Genomic DNA, 15,889 nt, shown 5'->3' on the forward strand with positions numbered 1-15,889 from the left:
TCGTTCAGTGATTTTTGTCATTGTGTGAACATCATAGAATGTAATTTACACATAGATGGTATAGCCTACTACATACCTAAGCTATATGGTATAGCCTATTACTCTGAAGGGAGGAAGAATAATTTTCCCTTACCCTTCCTGTTTCTTGGCTGAGACATCTCTGTAACTAAATACAGGTTAACAGGGAAAAACAAACATGTTAAATAACATGTATACCTCCTGTATATGTGGGAGAGACCCCAGAAAACTAAGTAACTTAACAAAATGGTTGAAGCCACCACCTTAAATGCCATCTTCATCTGAAGACAAAAAAGATGTTGGGGGTGGGAGAGTCAATTATGGGAGGCTGTCAGGAAAAGAATGATAATGGTAAGATTGTTATGTAGATTTAAGTGGTTTTCTGCATTGACAAGAGTTTCTAGAGATAAGGTCATCCCCTTCTTCCTGGTAATGGAGGGAGATACCCTTACAAAATGGAGATTTCCCTTAGAAGTGTGTCTTTCAAAAAGGGTAAATTTTACTTGGTTTTCAGTGCTTCCCCATGTCTGTTGTTTCTTAAAATTATCCAGCCTAAAAGAATCCTTATGCCAAAGATACATATTTTGGGGTGACAGATTCTGTTCCCCTGAAGCTCCTGGGCTACAAGGCTGTGTGGCATGTTACTGTACTGAATAGTGTTGGCAGTTGTAACACAGTGATAAGTGTTTGTGTCAAGTGTTGTGCTGCAACACTAAGATGGCTATAGGGCAGTAAGAGCACTAGTCTATAGGAATTTTTCAGGTCCTTTTTAATCTTACGGGACCACCATCATGCCGGTAAGTTTTCTGTGTAAGAAATGAACTGAGAATCTGTCTTTTTAAAGTGGCTTCCCTGTGTTCTTACTATATTTTGGATATCTCCACCTTTGCTTAAGTTCTTGCCTGCCTACCACTTGTTTCCTCTTGAGTGCCGTTCGCCTAATTCTACACAAACAATTCCAGGGAATTGAGGATGGACTATTTTCCAACTTATTCTGTGAGGTGAGTATTATCCAGATACTAAAACCTGGAAAAGACATAAAAAGAAAACTAAAAACCAATATCCCTCATGAACAAAATGAAAATCCTAAACAAAATTTTAGCAAAGCAAATCCAACACTATATAAGAAGAATAGTGCACAGTGATCAATGATATTTATCCCAAGAATGCAGGGTTGATTTTTAACATTTGAAAGTCAATGAAATTCACTATATCATCAACCCTAAAAGAAAAGTCCTATGATTAATAGATTGGAAGGAAACTTCCTCAACCTGATTAAAGACATACACAAAAAAAGTACAGGTAACACGATAATAGTAAAAATCTGTTTCCTCCCTAATATTGGGAACAAGACCGAGATGTCTGCTCTCACCATGTCTATTCCATATTGTACTAGAGGTTCGATAAGGCAAGGAAAAGAAAGAAAAATCATCCTGATGATAAAATAACTTTGCAGACAACATGATCATATATTCAGAAAATGTAACCTATAAAAAACGACTAGAATAAGTTTACCAAAGTTATAGGATACAACATTGATATACGAAAGTAAATTACATTTCTATGTACTAGCAACAAATGAAATTTAAAAGTACTACTTAGGGCTGGCCGAGTGGCACATTGGTTAAGAGCTGGCTTGGGATGCCAGCTCTGAGCAGCAGGGCCCTGGTTCGAATTCCACATATGAGGGTCAGTGATGCTGCCGTCTACAGCTAAGATGGTGAACAACAGCTCGACCTGGAGCTAGGCTGCAGCCCCTGCTGCAGTGGGCTGCCATAAGCTACCGTGAGTGGCTGGCAGCCAGCGTGAGCAGCTGGCAGCCGGTGTGAGCTGCCAAGAGCCACTGTGAGTGGCCGTCCGGTGGCTGGCGACCGATCTGCCTCACCCAGGAAGAGCGCGATGATAATACCAACATGGGCCAGTGAAGCAACGTCCTCCACAACTAGACTGAAGAACAAAACAACAGCAACTTGTCTGTTCCCCTCCCCCAATTCCCCAATAAAATAAATAAATAAATGCTTTTAAAAATATGAAGTACTTAGGGGTAAATCTAACAAAATATGTGGAAGACCTGTACACTGAAAACTATAAAACATTGTTGAAAGAAACTAAATGGAGAGATATACCATGTTCATAGTTCAGAAGACAATATTGTTAACAGTTGTCTCCAAATCTATGTATTTGACACAATCCCAATCATATCAACAGCCAATTTTTCATAGAAATAAACTAATTTTAAAATTAATATGGAAATGTAAAGGACCTAGAACACTAATATTACCTGATTTCAAGACTTGTAAATAAAGCTATAGAAATCAAGACAGGTAGTGGCATGCAGATAGATCAGTGAAACAGAATATGCAGTTCATAAATAGATACACACAAGGACAACTGAATTTTGACAAAAGCTACAAAGGCAACTCAGTAGAGAAAATCTTTTCAATAAATTGTTTTTATAACAGTTTTTGTAATAGTTGCACACTGTATGCAAAAAAATTCCATACCTCATGCTATACAAAAATTAAAAATAGACCTAAATACAAAACTTAAACTGTAAACCTATAAGAAAACAGAAGAAACTGACTGCATTACCCAAAGTTGCCTTAAATATGACACCAAAAGCACAATCCATAAAAGAACAAATTGATGAATAGGAATTCATCAAAATTAAGATGCTCTTGCTCTTCAAAAGACATTAAGCTATTCAGCGAGGGTGTCAAGACACTCCAATGGGGAAATAGTTTTTTCCACAAATGGTGCTAGGACAACAGGATGTTGACATGTAAAAGAATGGAATTCCTACCTCACACCATATAAAAATTTACTCAAAATGGATTATCCGCCTAAATATAAGAACTAAACTTATAAAAAACTCTTTAGAAGAAAACGAGTAAATCTTGAGGCAACCTTCTTAGATATGACACAAAAGTCACATGACAAAAAAATTGAATTGTATCACAAAAATGCTTCAAAGGATACTATCAAAAAAAACCAAAAAACAAAGAAGCAGGAAAGTTTTTTTGCAAATCACCTATTGATTAAGGACTAGTCTCCAGAAAATATAAATTACTCTCAAAGCTCAACTTTAAGACATAAAACAACCCAATAGAAAAAGGGAGAGAGCAAAAGACTTGAACAGCCAGTTCAAGAAGATACATAGATGGCATGTAAGCACATGAAAAGTTCAGCAGCATTAGTCATTAGGGAAATGAAAAGTAAAACTACACTGAGATCACTACACATATTAGAATGACTAAAATTAACAAGGCTATGTCAAGTACTGATAACATTTGGAGGGACTGAAACTCTCATATGCTGCTGATGGCAATATAAAATGGCAAAGAAACGTTTAGAACGGTTTTATGATTTATATAAACTGGAAAATGCAAACAAATGTATTATGGCAGAAAGATCAGCGGCTGCGTGGGGATGAGAGGAGCAGGGCAGGATGGTTGGGAGGGATTCCAAAGTACAGAATTCTGCGGTGGGGGGTGGGGGGATATAGTGACTGTTTGATTTTGATGTTTCCATGGCTGTATACATCAAAACATACAATTGTACACTTCATGTGCAATTTATGGTTATGTCAAATATACCTCAAAACCTTATTAAAAGTAAAGGTAGTTAGTTGTATTTGAACACTCATGTTCATAACATTATTCATAATAGCTAAAACAGGGAAGCAACCAGGTATCCATTGATCACTGAATGGATGAGCAAACTGTGTTATATACAGAGGATGCCAAAAAAATGTATACAGATTCTAAGAAAGGAAAAAACTGTATTAAAATTACACTGATGGTAACCACTTTGAGTGCCTCTTGTAATTGCAGAAGTCAAATGTGACTTGTATTCTTTTGTTATTGGTATATATTTAGTATGACAATTTTAATACAGTTTTTTCCTTTCTTAAAATGTGTATACATTTTTTGGGCACACTCTGTACATAATGGAATATTATTTAACCTCAAAAAAGGAAGGAAATTTGGACATATGCTACACATGAAAGAATCTTGAGGATATTATGCTAAATGAAACCAGCCAGTCACAAAAAGACATACTGTATGATTCCACTTATGTGAACTACTTAGAACAGTCAAAACCATTGAGACAGAAAATAGCGTAGTGGTTGCCAAGATCTAGGGGTAGGAGAGAACGGGGAGTTACTGTTTAATGGGTTTAGAGTTGCAGTTTTACAAGATGAAAAGACTTCTGGAGATGGATGGTGGCTGTGAAGAGAAAGCAGCCATTTCAAGTTGCTTCCTAGGCATTACAGTATGAAAGCCCTGGCCACGCCTGGGGTCTGAACATTTAGATAGGACCTGAGCATAGGATTCCTGCCACAAGTTCCCACTTTGTTTTTGGGGGTGCACCTTTTAAAATACCCATTTAAATAGCTGAGCCCACAAAAAGTTAGTGACCTCTGCCCCAACCACCTCATAGTAGTCTGTGCCTGCTACCTTACTCTCTGTCCTGCTGGCTTGACCTGGGATGGAGGACTGCCCTTTCCCCAGCCCACTGTGTCCTGGCCTCCCCCTACTCCCTGCGTATCTGGGAATCTGTAAGTAATAAATCTTGTGACTTTACTTCTTTTGCGTGAGTGTATTGAAACTGCACCTTCAATGACAACTACCCTGGGGTTTTCACTTTCCCAAAGTGGGAGCTCAGATGCTGAGAAAGCTACTTGCTGACCCCTTGAAAGGTCAGCTTGTGTCTCCTCATTCAGCAGGTCATAATCTGCATATATTACTGACTTACTACACCAGCTATGAGTACCCCCAACACAGTGGTGATGGTTTCACAACATAATGAATGTATTCAATACCACTGAACTTACCACTTAAAATGGTTAAGATGGTAAATCTTGTTATGTGTAATTTACCACACACACGAAAATGTGAAATAAAATAAATGTAGACTCTAGAATCGAATGAATTTTTTTATGCTCTGAATTTTATATTAAAATCAATTGGTCTCTTTTCTTTGAATAGATCTTTTACACATGTGTAAAATATCATTTAATGGTCATTTGGGAAATGACCATCTGTGAAACTCGGGTCACGGCGTTATACACACCTTCCCAGTGCTGGTACCTCATTATACAATCACCTTTCTTTACTATCACCACTAATATCAAGAACTGTCTTCCATGCGTTGAAAAGCTGTCAAGCTCATGGTAGCTGATCCAAGTTTTCCCAGATTCTAAGTTTTGCTTGGAAGTTTGAGTTTTTCCATTGATTAAAAAGAAATGTTCATTGTGCTCCTCAAAGTAACAGGCTAACTTTGTTCTTTTTTGAGATAATGCATGGCAAATACCTAAATGTGAATGACCATACTCTGTCATTCTTCCAAGGAAATGGTATGCCATGTAAAAAAAGCAACACATTAAACTTGCACCATTAGCTCAGGCAATATTACACGTTGATACCCAGCAGAAGGGCTTTTTGTATACTTGCATTTGATCTCACAGAATATTAAAAAGACCTGTACTCAGGAGTTAAAATTTGATAAAATTAAAAAGTATTATTGCTTCATCACAGGCATTAAGTGAAATGTCTTCTTGTTTTGTTTTGTTTTTTAAACTGCAAGTGTGTGGCAGTAATGAATGGAATGACTACTAGTACATATTGTTGCTACTCTCTTGGTTTGTACTACATCGCTAGTAGTTTCGCCCACCATTGCTATTGAACCACGAGCTTCAACGCAGTGAGAAAGGAAATCATGTCTTAGTGCTAGCATGAAAACAATGTTGACCTCACAGACTCTCTGAAAAGGCCTCTTGAGGACTGTGGAGACTGCACTTTGAGAACCACTGCTCTGGAGAGTGCTATGAAACCATTAGAAGCAACAGGTCAGAATTACATTTGGAAATATAAATAGGCATTAATGGTTATAGAAGGTGGGGAGGAGCAGATAAATATCTCTTATATGATACTATATAGGTACATTCAAAATATATGCACATAATGTTTTAAAAAGAACAATTAAAAGATGTATATCAAACACTTTAAAATGGTGATATGGGGTTGGGAAACATTGTTTCTTTTCAACAAAGGCAATTACTAGGTCAATTTTTATGGTTTTTTTTTTTTTAACATATCAAGCCAATTCTAGGTGTTTGCATTCCTGTCTAAGGAGTATGGAAGTATCTAAGGAGTAAGGAATATTTCATCCTAAATATTGATGAAAACCTGGCAATAGAAAAGAACACAAGAACAAAAAGAAGGTCAAGCAGAGGTACAAAACGAGACCTGGGGATATGAGTCAAAATGCAAAATCCTTACTGCATACTTACGTTTTTACACTTGTCTTGAGTACCAATAACGAAATCTAACGGTTTTTATTCTTTTTGTTTGTTGGTGTTACTGTTTTCAAATGTGTGAGCGATCTTTACGCTCTCTTCACTCTTTTTGAGTACAGCCCCTGAGCCTATTGCTCTATAGCACCCACCCAAACTTCCTTTCTGGGGAGAGCGTTGTCTAGTGCCAGCTTATCTGAGCTGTCATTCTTTATCACATAATGGGAGTCTGACTGGGAGAACTCTAGAATGTCTCTCCTTACTTGACACCATAGTTTACATTTGGACCAAACTGTCCTGATCAATGATGTGTGAAAGATTAGTTCTTTTTCTCATTACTGTCTTCAATCTGCATTTAGAGAAAGAGAGCAGTCAGAGATCCTGGAGGTTCCTAACAGCTAATATGAAGCTTTCAAAGACTATGCCCTTTATAACTGTCTAATGGTTGAATACATTCTTACCTCTAATCCTTTCTTTAGTAAAAAGTCTTACTACATAATTTTTTTTTTACCTATAGCTGGTTCCATTTTCTAATATATTTACATCTTTTTTACTTCCCTGGACCCTATTGCAATGTTAAGTCTTTCCAGATGGAGCACCCAGGTGGAGCTTGTGTCAATCACAAATATTTATGTACCAAATACAGAAGGCAGACTTAGTACATTGGCAGGAACAGGGAACATTTTAGTAACTGCTATTTGTCAGATACTTTTGCTATGTGCTTTGCAAATTTAATGTCACTTTATTGTCACTACTGCCCAGTGACATTATTCCCAAGTCAGGGATGAGGAGATGGGCTCAGTTTTACTATTCTGAGCTATATTCAGTTTTAAGACCAGCACAGGTTAACTCCAAATCTCATGCTCTTTCCACAGTAATTATTTTCTACTTCGTATATTCCACAGTCACTGTGATTATTCTTTTTAAATTCATTCATTAGTTTGCTATGATTGGTTTATGGTATTATACAGAGCTTTTTTTTTTTCCAGTACAACTGGACTGTTATAATAAAAAGATGAGAATTCTAAAATAGTTCCTTCTTTGATATGAAGAATTTAGTAGTATCTTCTAAATGCAAATAGAGACAACATCATTTAAGTACCAAAGATATCCTGGGTCATTTAGTATATCTCCAAGTCTGGGAGTACTCGCTGTAAGGCAGAGTGAAACAGATGCAGAAAACTTCTTGACATTATTTAGTAACTTCAGATGTCTTTATGGTTTCATGCAATTTCAACTGTGCAGTCTCCCAAGAGACATAGAAATAGAAAATGCTAAGGGAAATGAACTTTAAAATAATGGATGTTTTCATATGACAAGACATTTTAAGAATATTTTAAAATAAAATTTAGTCTTAAAAACACCAACTGATTACTAACCTGACTGCTTAGTATTGTAATTGTTTTTGTTTTTTTCAATCAAGCAGTATTTAAAATAAATAAAAGAAAAGGAAATAAGGGACCTAGTAAAATAGGTGAAATATTTGAGTAAAGTATGAGGTTGATCAATTATGTTTGCAAACTCATCCTAGAAAAAGTGCTACATACCTCATTGTTGAATATCACTATGGTCACCTTCAAAGTACTCCCTTTGGGAAGCTATGCACCCATGCCAGCACCTAGTCCACCCTTCAAAGCAATTTTGGAACTCTTTCTGGAATGGCCATCAGAACTGTCAGCGTATTACCCTTGATGTCCTGAATGTCATCAAAATGTCTTCCTTTCAATATTTCCTTTATCTTCGGGTAAAGAAAGAAGTCATTGGGGGCCAGATCAGGTGAGTAGGGAGGGTGTTCCAATACAGTTATTTGTTTAATGGCTGAAAACTCCCTCACAGACAGTGTCATGTGAGCTGGTGCCTTGTCGTGATGCAAGAGCCGTGAATTGTTGGCGAAAAGTTCAGGTCGTCTAACTTTTTCATGAAGCCTTTTCAGCTCTTCCAAATAGTAAGCTTGGTTAACTGTTTGTCCAGTTGGTACAAATTTATAATGAATAATCCCTCTGGTATCAAAAAAGTTTAGCAACACCATTGCAACAAGTTCATGAACTTAATTGTCAGATAGCATATATTAAATTTATATTTTAATGTGCATTTTATAGCTTTAAGATATGAAACACGCAAATCATTGTCTCTAGATCTTAATACACAGAGACAGAAATTTAAGCCATGGTCACACTAGTGCTTTAAACTCCTGGGAAGAAAAACTCCCCATCTCTAAGCTATAATTATTGTCCAGACTATTGAAATGGCATTTCTAGAACTTGGCAATGTTTAGAAAGAGAACCACAGGTCTAGGCATTTTATTCAGTCTCAGCACTTGTGAATATGTCCTTTTCTGATAAACTCATTCAAATAATTCATCAAGCTTTAGATTTCAATTGACAATGATATTTTTCCACATGAGTGCTAGCACACTTAAAGATGATAAGATTTATATTAATAACCTACGTCTTTTAGTTGGTTATACCAGTGCAGTTTTTATTATGTTGAAATTTTTATCAGTGATTTTTTTTTTAAAAAGGCATATTTTTGAAGTGTTGGGGTTGAAGATGTATAGCTTACTTTCATTTATAACAAAATGTTTGTAAAGGAAAAGATTACCAGGTAAAGCCACTTAACTAGTTATTTGAATACTTCTAAATATTTTAACAGCAAAGCTAGAGAGATGATAGAAGACTGATAGATACATGATAGCTAAAGTTATTAATTGGTATTTTAATGTCTTAACTTTCTTTTTGTGAATTGTCACCTATACATAAAACAAAATCTTGTTTATTATTTCTCCTTTCATTACAGACTTACTCTCTTTTCTTAGGCATGCCCTTGATATGTTCCTGCCTTAGCATTCTAATATGCACAAATGGAATTATATTTTTCATCCACTTAATTAGTACTTTCCTTTGTACCTCACATTTCAGGGTCATTTAAAAAAATAGCCTATTGCTAACACTTATTGGACACTGGACTAAGCATTTTACATGCATTATTTCATTTAATTCAATCCTCTTATAAATGGAGCATTGCCCCATTTTGTAGATAGGAAATACATAAACATAAACATAAGGAAACATAAAGGGTTTAACTTGTTCAAGATCACATAGCTAATAAATGAAAGAGTCAGAATTCAAACGAATCTGGCAAAACTACTCATTCTCCTAACCATTACTCTATTATTTGTCATAGAAATGGGACATCTACATCATATATATGAAGAAATTTACTCAAATGAGATTAAGTGACTCAATCGAGGCTATATTAAGGCTAGAACCAGTGCTAGAACCCAGACCTTCCCAATCTCATCCGACTTAAGCTGTAGGTATGACCTTCTTTTCTGGGTACAGTTAGGAAATTTAAAAATTGCTTTTATATAAGATTCTTGGATCTTCACCTGCTAAAAAGTCTATTTTTAAATATATTTGATGAAAATATATAATAAATAATATAAATTAATATCAAATAATATTTATAGTACCTAATGGATGACTGCCATTTATAGTAATGGTTTGTACCATTCTTTTGTTAATATAATTTAACTTTTGTGTACATATATTTTCCCACAAAGGACTGATTATAAATCTGTTGTTTATGTTAGAAATAATAGAAATAGTCTTATAATGTATTGCCATGATTTGAGGTAGTAATAACCTATAAACTTGGTTGTACAGGATTATAGGTTTTTGCCAGTAGATAATTTTCATTGAACAAAGTACACATATCACTTAAAGTACACAAAGTACACATATGTATAAAAAAGAACTCAAGAATTTCAAAGCTTAACATTTTTAGTTGTTTACTCAGCTACAAAGAAGTTATACAGATGTTGCTAATCATTTAAAATAAATTCTAAATTAAATTATGACTTGTTTCATTATTGCTTAATTTATTACTATTTGCTTATGCCCTCATTTTCAATTCTATGCTGATGTTACAATTCTTGATGTGAGCAGAGTAGTAATTTATTTATTTCAATGTAATATAATTCCCTCTTTATACAAATTCAGGCCATTTCAATATGTAGATTTTGAATTATCTTGTAGTGGAGACTTTTGATTTTATTCTTGTAGCTCTCAACTACTCTAATATGTTATCATCAAATGTGGCTTCTTAAAAAAATGAGTGAATAAAAAATCCTTTTGATGTCAAGATACTTGTAGCAGGGTATGGTAGCTGTTAAAAACTTTTTTTATGTGTCTGTTGATTTGTTTTGTATAAATTTGTTTGGGTTGTATACATCGTCTTAACACCATGTGCTTAATATTTTTCTCATGAAATATCTAGGAAACACATATGAAAGTTAAAATTCTAAAAATTTAACAGGCAACTTTAAAAGATTTTGTTTCCAAACTTTAAAATTATGCAAACCCACTAATATAAGCAGATTCATCATTCAGTTTTCTACTCAATTTTGTAAAATATGAGTAAAATATATTAAAATATTCAAATAACTCCACAAACACTATTATATAAGAATGATAATGCTAACAAAACAACTGTAGGCTTTCATGAGGTGCATAAGTGTAATTCTAATGAGTGGCATGCAAAAAGAGATATAAGGACTATTGATGTGTGGTATTAAAAATTTTAGGTTTAATACTATGTATATATCCTGCAAAGAGGCTTATTTCCAAAATAGTGGAAAATAGTTTAATAAAACATTTTACCCTATTATTTAATATTTTAAAATTTATAATCCATGTTTTAGGTATAACTTGATCCAAGTGCTCAAATGATACCTTGGGCTCTCTCTCTCTCTCTCTCTCTCTTTCTCTCTCTCTCTCCTTTGTGTCCCTCTTCTGTTGGCTTCATCTTTAGCCACTCTCTCTCCACATAGTGAGAAAAATGGATCCTAACATTTCCACTTTTACATGGTTTTTAATCTCAACCTCTACAAGGAAACAGGCCCCTCTCTCTCCCAGCTTCCATCTCAGTCACTGAACAAGAGCTCCGATTATCCCTGCTTGCTCACATGCAAACTTTGGGGTAGGAAAGTAGCTCCTTCACTGACAACACTACCAGAATCCTGTGACATACAAGAGGGGCAGTTTCCAAAAGAAAGAAATGTGGGGCAGACAAAAAAGTAACATTTTTATTTTCTTGAGTTAGACCTTGTCCCCACCATCAAAAAAAAAAAAAAAGATTATCATTATTCTAGACTTACTTTGTTTTCAGAGATAGCAAGAAATAATATAGTTCCTTTCAACACCAGGCAACTATATAAATTGCCTCTTTTTAAGCTGTTGGAAGCAATCTTTATATTTGAGAGAAGACAGAATACTGCTGATGAAAGGGGCGGATTACCTTAGGAAAGTATTACTGAAATCTCACATAACTCCCCTATTTTTGGTTCCAAGTTGAATATATTCCACATCAAAGTGAGGCAAATACTTTAAGCAAATTATGGGATAAAACATAGGCACAGTTTTACATGTCTGGAAAAAAGCTCTAAAATTGATGAATTAAGCCTAAAATAACAACAAATAATCAATTCAAATGGTGTCATGTGACAGCCAGAAAATATATAAATGTGCCCAGAAACTTCCCAATGAAGGTTCACATACAGAACATCAACATTTCAACTGCCATGCCAACCTCGATTATCCATCTGTAGTTTCATTCGTCTGATGCTGGGCTCTTGATCAAGCTCCTGCTTCTGCACCATGTCTGGAACTACAACTGCATGAGTCACAATACTACTTTGTGAACCAAGTTGAAAAGTCAGTCTAAAAACTTAACCACAGAAACCTTGGATTTGAAACATATCCATCACTTAGTTAAAAGACTACTTGAGAAACTAAATATTGTCCTACTTTTCTTCTTTGGGTAAACATGTTAAAGAGGGAACATGTGAGCAAGAATCTCCAAAGACCTACAGACAAAATTTACCCAGTATTGAAAATAGTTAAACATGATCTAATATTAGAATCTTATATTAGAGTTGTTTATTAATTAAGTGATTTAAAATATAAACTTTTAATTACCTAAGAGAGTAGAAAACTATCTAATTAATTCATGTAATCATGAGAGGTGGTAAAAGTTGTCCATAATTTTTAGGGATGTGTTGTACTAGTAAAACCCAGAGAAACTAAAAATAAAAACAGTAAAACTAAGAAGCCAATAGTAGAGGTAGTTTAACATCATTAAAATATTCCATTAATCCACGTGAAGGCAGGTAAAGGGAAAAAAAAGCAGATGACACAAACAGAATACAATTAGCAAGATGCTTTTATGGAAGCCACCTCTTCCTCCCATTCTCTACCAAACATAAAGCAGTTTGTGTATTCTGTCTCTCCTTAGTGGAACTTGTCATTTTTCAAATTCAGTTCAATAGGGTGTCTTGTAACCTCATCTTTCTGATAGGTTAAAGAAATACTTTTTTGTTTATTCTTTTTTGTTTTATTTTTAGACTATCTAGCTGTATCTCACTTTTAGGATTGGGGAAACTTTCTCTTGTGACTTCCTATATCACAAAGAGAAGTGGTATTCTTCAACAATAGCTTCTGTCTTTGGAATAGCGTGCCCAAGTTATTTGGTATACAGATTTATAACTATTGTATTTTCATTTAAAATTTTACCATCTGGTTTTATAAAGTAAACTCTGTTTCATTTAGTGATTTGGAGCCTGAATTCAATCTTGCCTGATAGTAAGATGGTGACCTCTTTTTGTGAGTTGTGTGTGCCGGGTAAACGTTGCTCATCCTTCTATTTTCCAGTGCGAATCACTTTGTTTCAGGTATGTCTTCCTTATATAGTATGGGGTCTGGCTTCACTTTCTCTTAATGGATGAATTAACTTATTTGTAGTTTTATGATGATAAATATATTTGGTATTCGTTGTCATTTTGTGTTTTGCTTTTTGTTTTTTGCACCTGTTAAAAACCATCAGATTTAGCCTCTTCCTCTCCCATGTGGATGTGTATGTTTACTCGTTTCTTCTCGTAATTGGGAAGTTTATATTTTTGTTCTAATAAATACCTTTATAACCAGAACATCATACACATATAATGCCTTAAACCTGTATTTCCCCATTTCTTTAAACATACCTAAGTTGTTTAATAGCAATGATAAGTTAACTATATATTTTTTTCCTTCTGCATTCCTTCTTCTCTATCATATTATTTTTGTTGATTATGTTATCTTTCATGTTCTTAGCCTCTATATATGTAATTATATCTCTACTAATGGTTTGTTAGCTTTTAGCGATATGCTTTGATCCACAGCTATTAAAGATGAGGGAATTGCAAAACTTGCAGCACTTGTCACTTTCTTTCCCCCCCGCCCTCTTCACTTTTTGTTAGTTGTATTATTTCTGCACTTGTGGCAATGTGACATTTATATTCTTTGGTAACTCTAATCCTACATCTTTTTAAAAGCTTTTCAATGTTAATAGAAGCAATGCTCAACATCCTCTTTTCTGTAGCTTTTCTTATTCTAGTAGATTACTTAGGAAAGACCCATGCATTCTTACAGTTTTAGTATTTCCTGAGTTCTTGTGTATTATTTTATTTTAAATTTTTACATTTTGATTAAGTAAATACTTCTATTTATTTCCAGATTCAATTGCTGCTGAAATGTTTTCTTAAATGTAGGTGATTAATACAAATTAATAATAGCGACACATTAATTAAGGTATAGATCTCAAAATAACTTCATGCAAAATTATAAAAAATACTATTCTCACAGACCTTGAAGTGGTTCCTTGTAATTTTTCCTAATAACCTCTAAATTCTTCATGAATTGCTTCTGCTCCTTCAGTTGTGTGACCTTAGAGTAATTAAGGTGTAAAGAATTTAGGAACTTTTCCTACCTAAGCTAACATTTTCACAAGACTCCCAAGTTCTAGAACCTCCTTTATCAGATCAACATTCTCCTTAAATTGAATTCTTCCCAAATTGGCATTCTTTTCTTAAAATCAATTTTATGAAGTATTGCTTTATTTTTTAAATCATAGTTTGGCTAAGTATAAAATCTTTAGTAACCCCTCCCCCCCCCTTTCTTTTCTTGAGGATATTATAGGATTTCTCTGTAATCTCTAGCTTTGAATTTTTCTGTGGAAAATTCTGAGAGCAGCTTGATCCCTCCTACCCACACCTCACACCTTAAAAGTAACTTTATCTTTTTGCCTGGTCACCTAAATCCTTGTTTCTTTTTCACTGAAATCCTATAAATTGGCTAGGATATGTTTTAGTTTATTATTTTGAATACATATTTTTTTGTGAATCTAAATCTTTCATTTCAGTAAAGTATACTTGGACTATATTGTAAATTATTTGTTCTGTTTTCATTTTTTTTCTCCTGGGACACTATGCAAATCTTGAGTCAATTTGCCTCTATTCCATTTTACCTCTTTATTTCAAGTTTTTTACTTTTCTTATATCTGTGTTCTATGTATTTTATGAAGTTATGTGCATTCTTTTCTCTATTGTGCTTCTTCCTATTTTGCTTCTATTTTTGTGCTAATTTGATTATTTTTCTTTCCCTTTATAGTTAAATTTACATTTTATCTCTTCCTATTGACTCATGATCTCTTCCCTGAGCGCTTAAATACCTTTTACACACTCTTTCTTTAAAAAGGGTATTGTTTGGTTGAGCTTTTAAAATTTCTGGTAAAAAATTTATCTGTTACACTAGACCATTTTTCTGCCTGATAGTCTTTGTAAGATAGCCTTATTTGTTTCCTCTTGTTTGTTTACTTCTTTTCCTTGTAGTGTATTTTTGTGACTTTGAAGATCCTTCCTTTTTTTCATTGTTCATCTTTAAAGCAGATGAGTTTCCCCAGAATCAGTTATTTTCAGGCATTTTGTGTTTAGGAGAGTTTGCAGCTATATTTCAGGTTAGCTGAGACTATCTTGAGGACCCAGAATTCTGTATGAGTGTGTCTCATCTTCAGTTTTCCCAAGTCAACGAGGAGAGGCACAATGGAGGTTTCTCACAATGCCAAAGCTCTACTCTCAGCTTCTGCAAAGAAGACTTCTGGCAAACATAGCTCATCTGCATGATTCTTTTTTTTTAAAGATTTTATTGGGGAATCAGGGGAGGGGAACAGACAAGTTGCTGTCGTTTTGTTCTTCAGTCTAGTTGTGGAGGACGTTGCTTCACTGGCCCATGTTGGTATTATCATTGCGCTCTTCCTGGGTGAGGCAGTCGCTCACCGGCCATTGGACGGCTGCTCACAGCGGATCATGGCAGCTGCCGACCAGCCCCACTGCAGCCTAGCCATCGCTGGCGACTCACGGCAGCCCAGCTCCAGGTGGAGCTGTTGTTCACCATCTTAGCTGTAGAGGGCAGTGTCACTGGCCCTCATGTGGGATCCCAACTGGGGTCCTGCTGCTCAGAGCTGGTGTCCCAAGCCAACTCTTAACTAAGGCGCCACTCGGCCGGCCCTGCATGATTCTTTATTGGTGCCATCCCTTTGATTCTCCAAAGTAAACCAGGTCCAGAGGAGTTCCTGCCACTAGCACATACATTTTCACTGTTACGCACAAGGCAATTGGATTTTGTATCTCAGAGAATGCCCTCTATTTTTAAGTGTGTTTTGCTGATTCCTTCTGAGACCTGCAGCTACAATGTTCTTGTC

This window comes from Hipposideros armiger, unplaced genomic scaffold, assembly GCF_001890085.2.
Source record: "Hipposideros armiger isolate ML-2016 unplaced genomic scaffold, ASM189008v1 scaffold_2, whole genome shotgun sequence".
Lineage (NCBI taxonomy): Eukaryota > Metazoa > Chordata > Mammalia > Chiroptera > Hipposideridae > Hipposideros > Hipposideros armiger.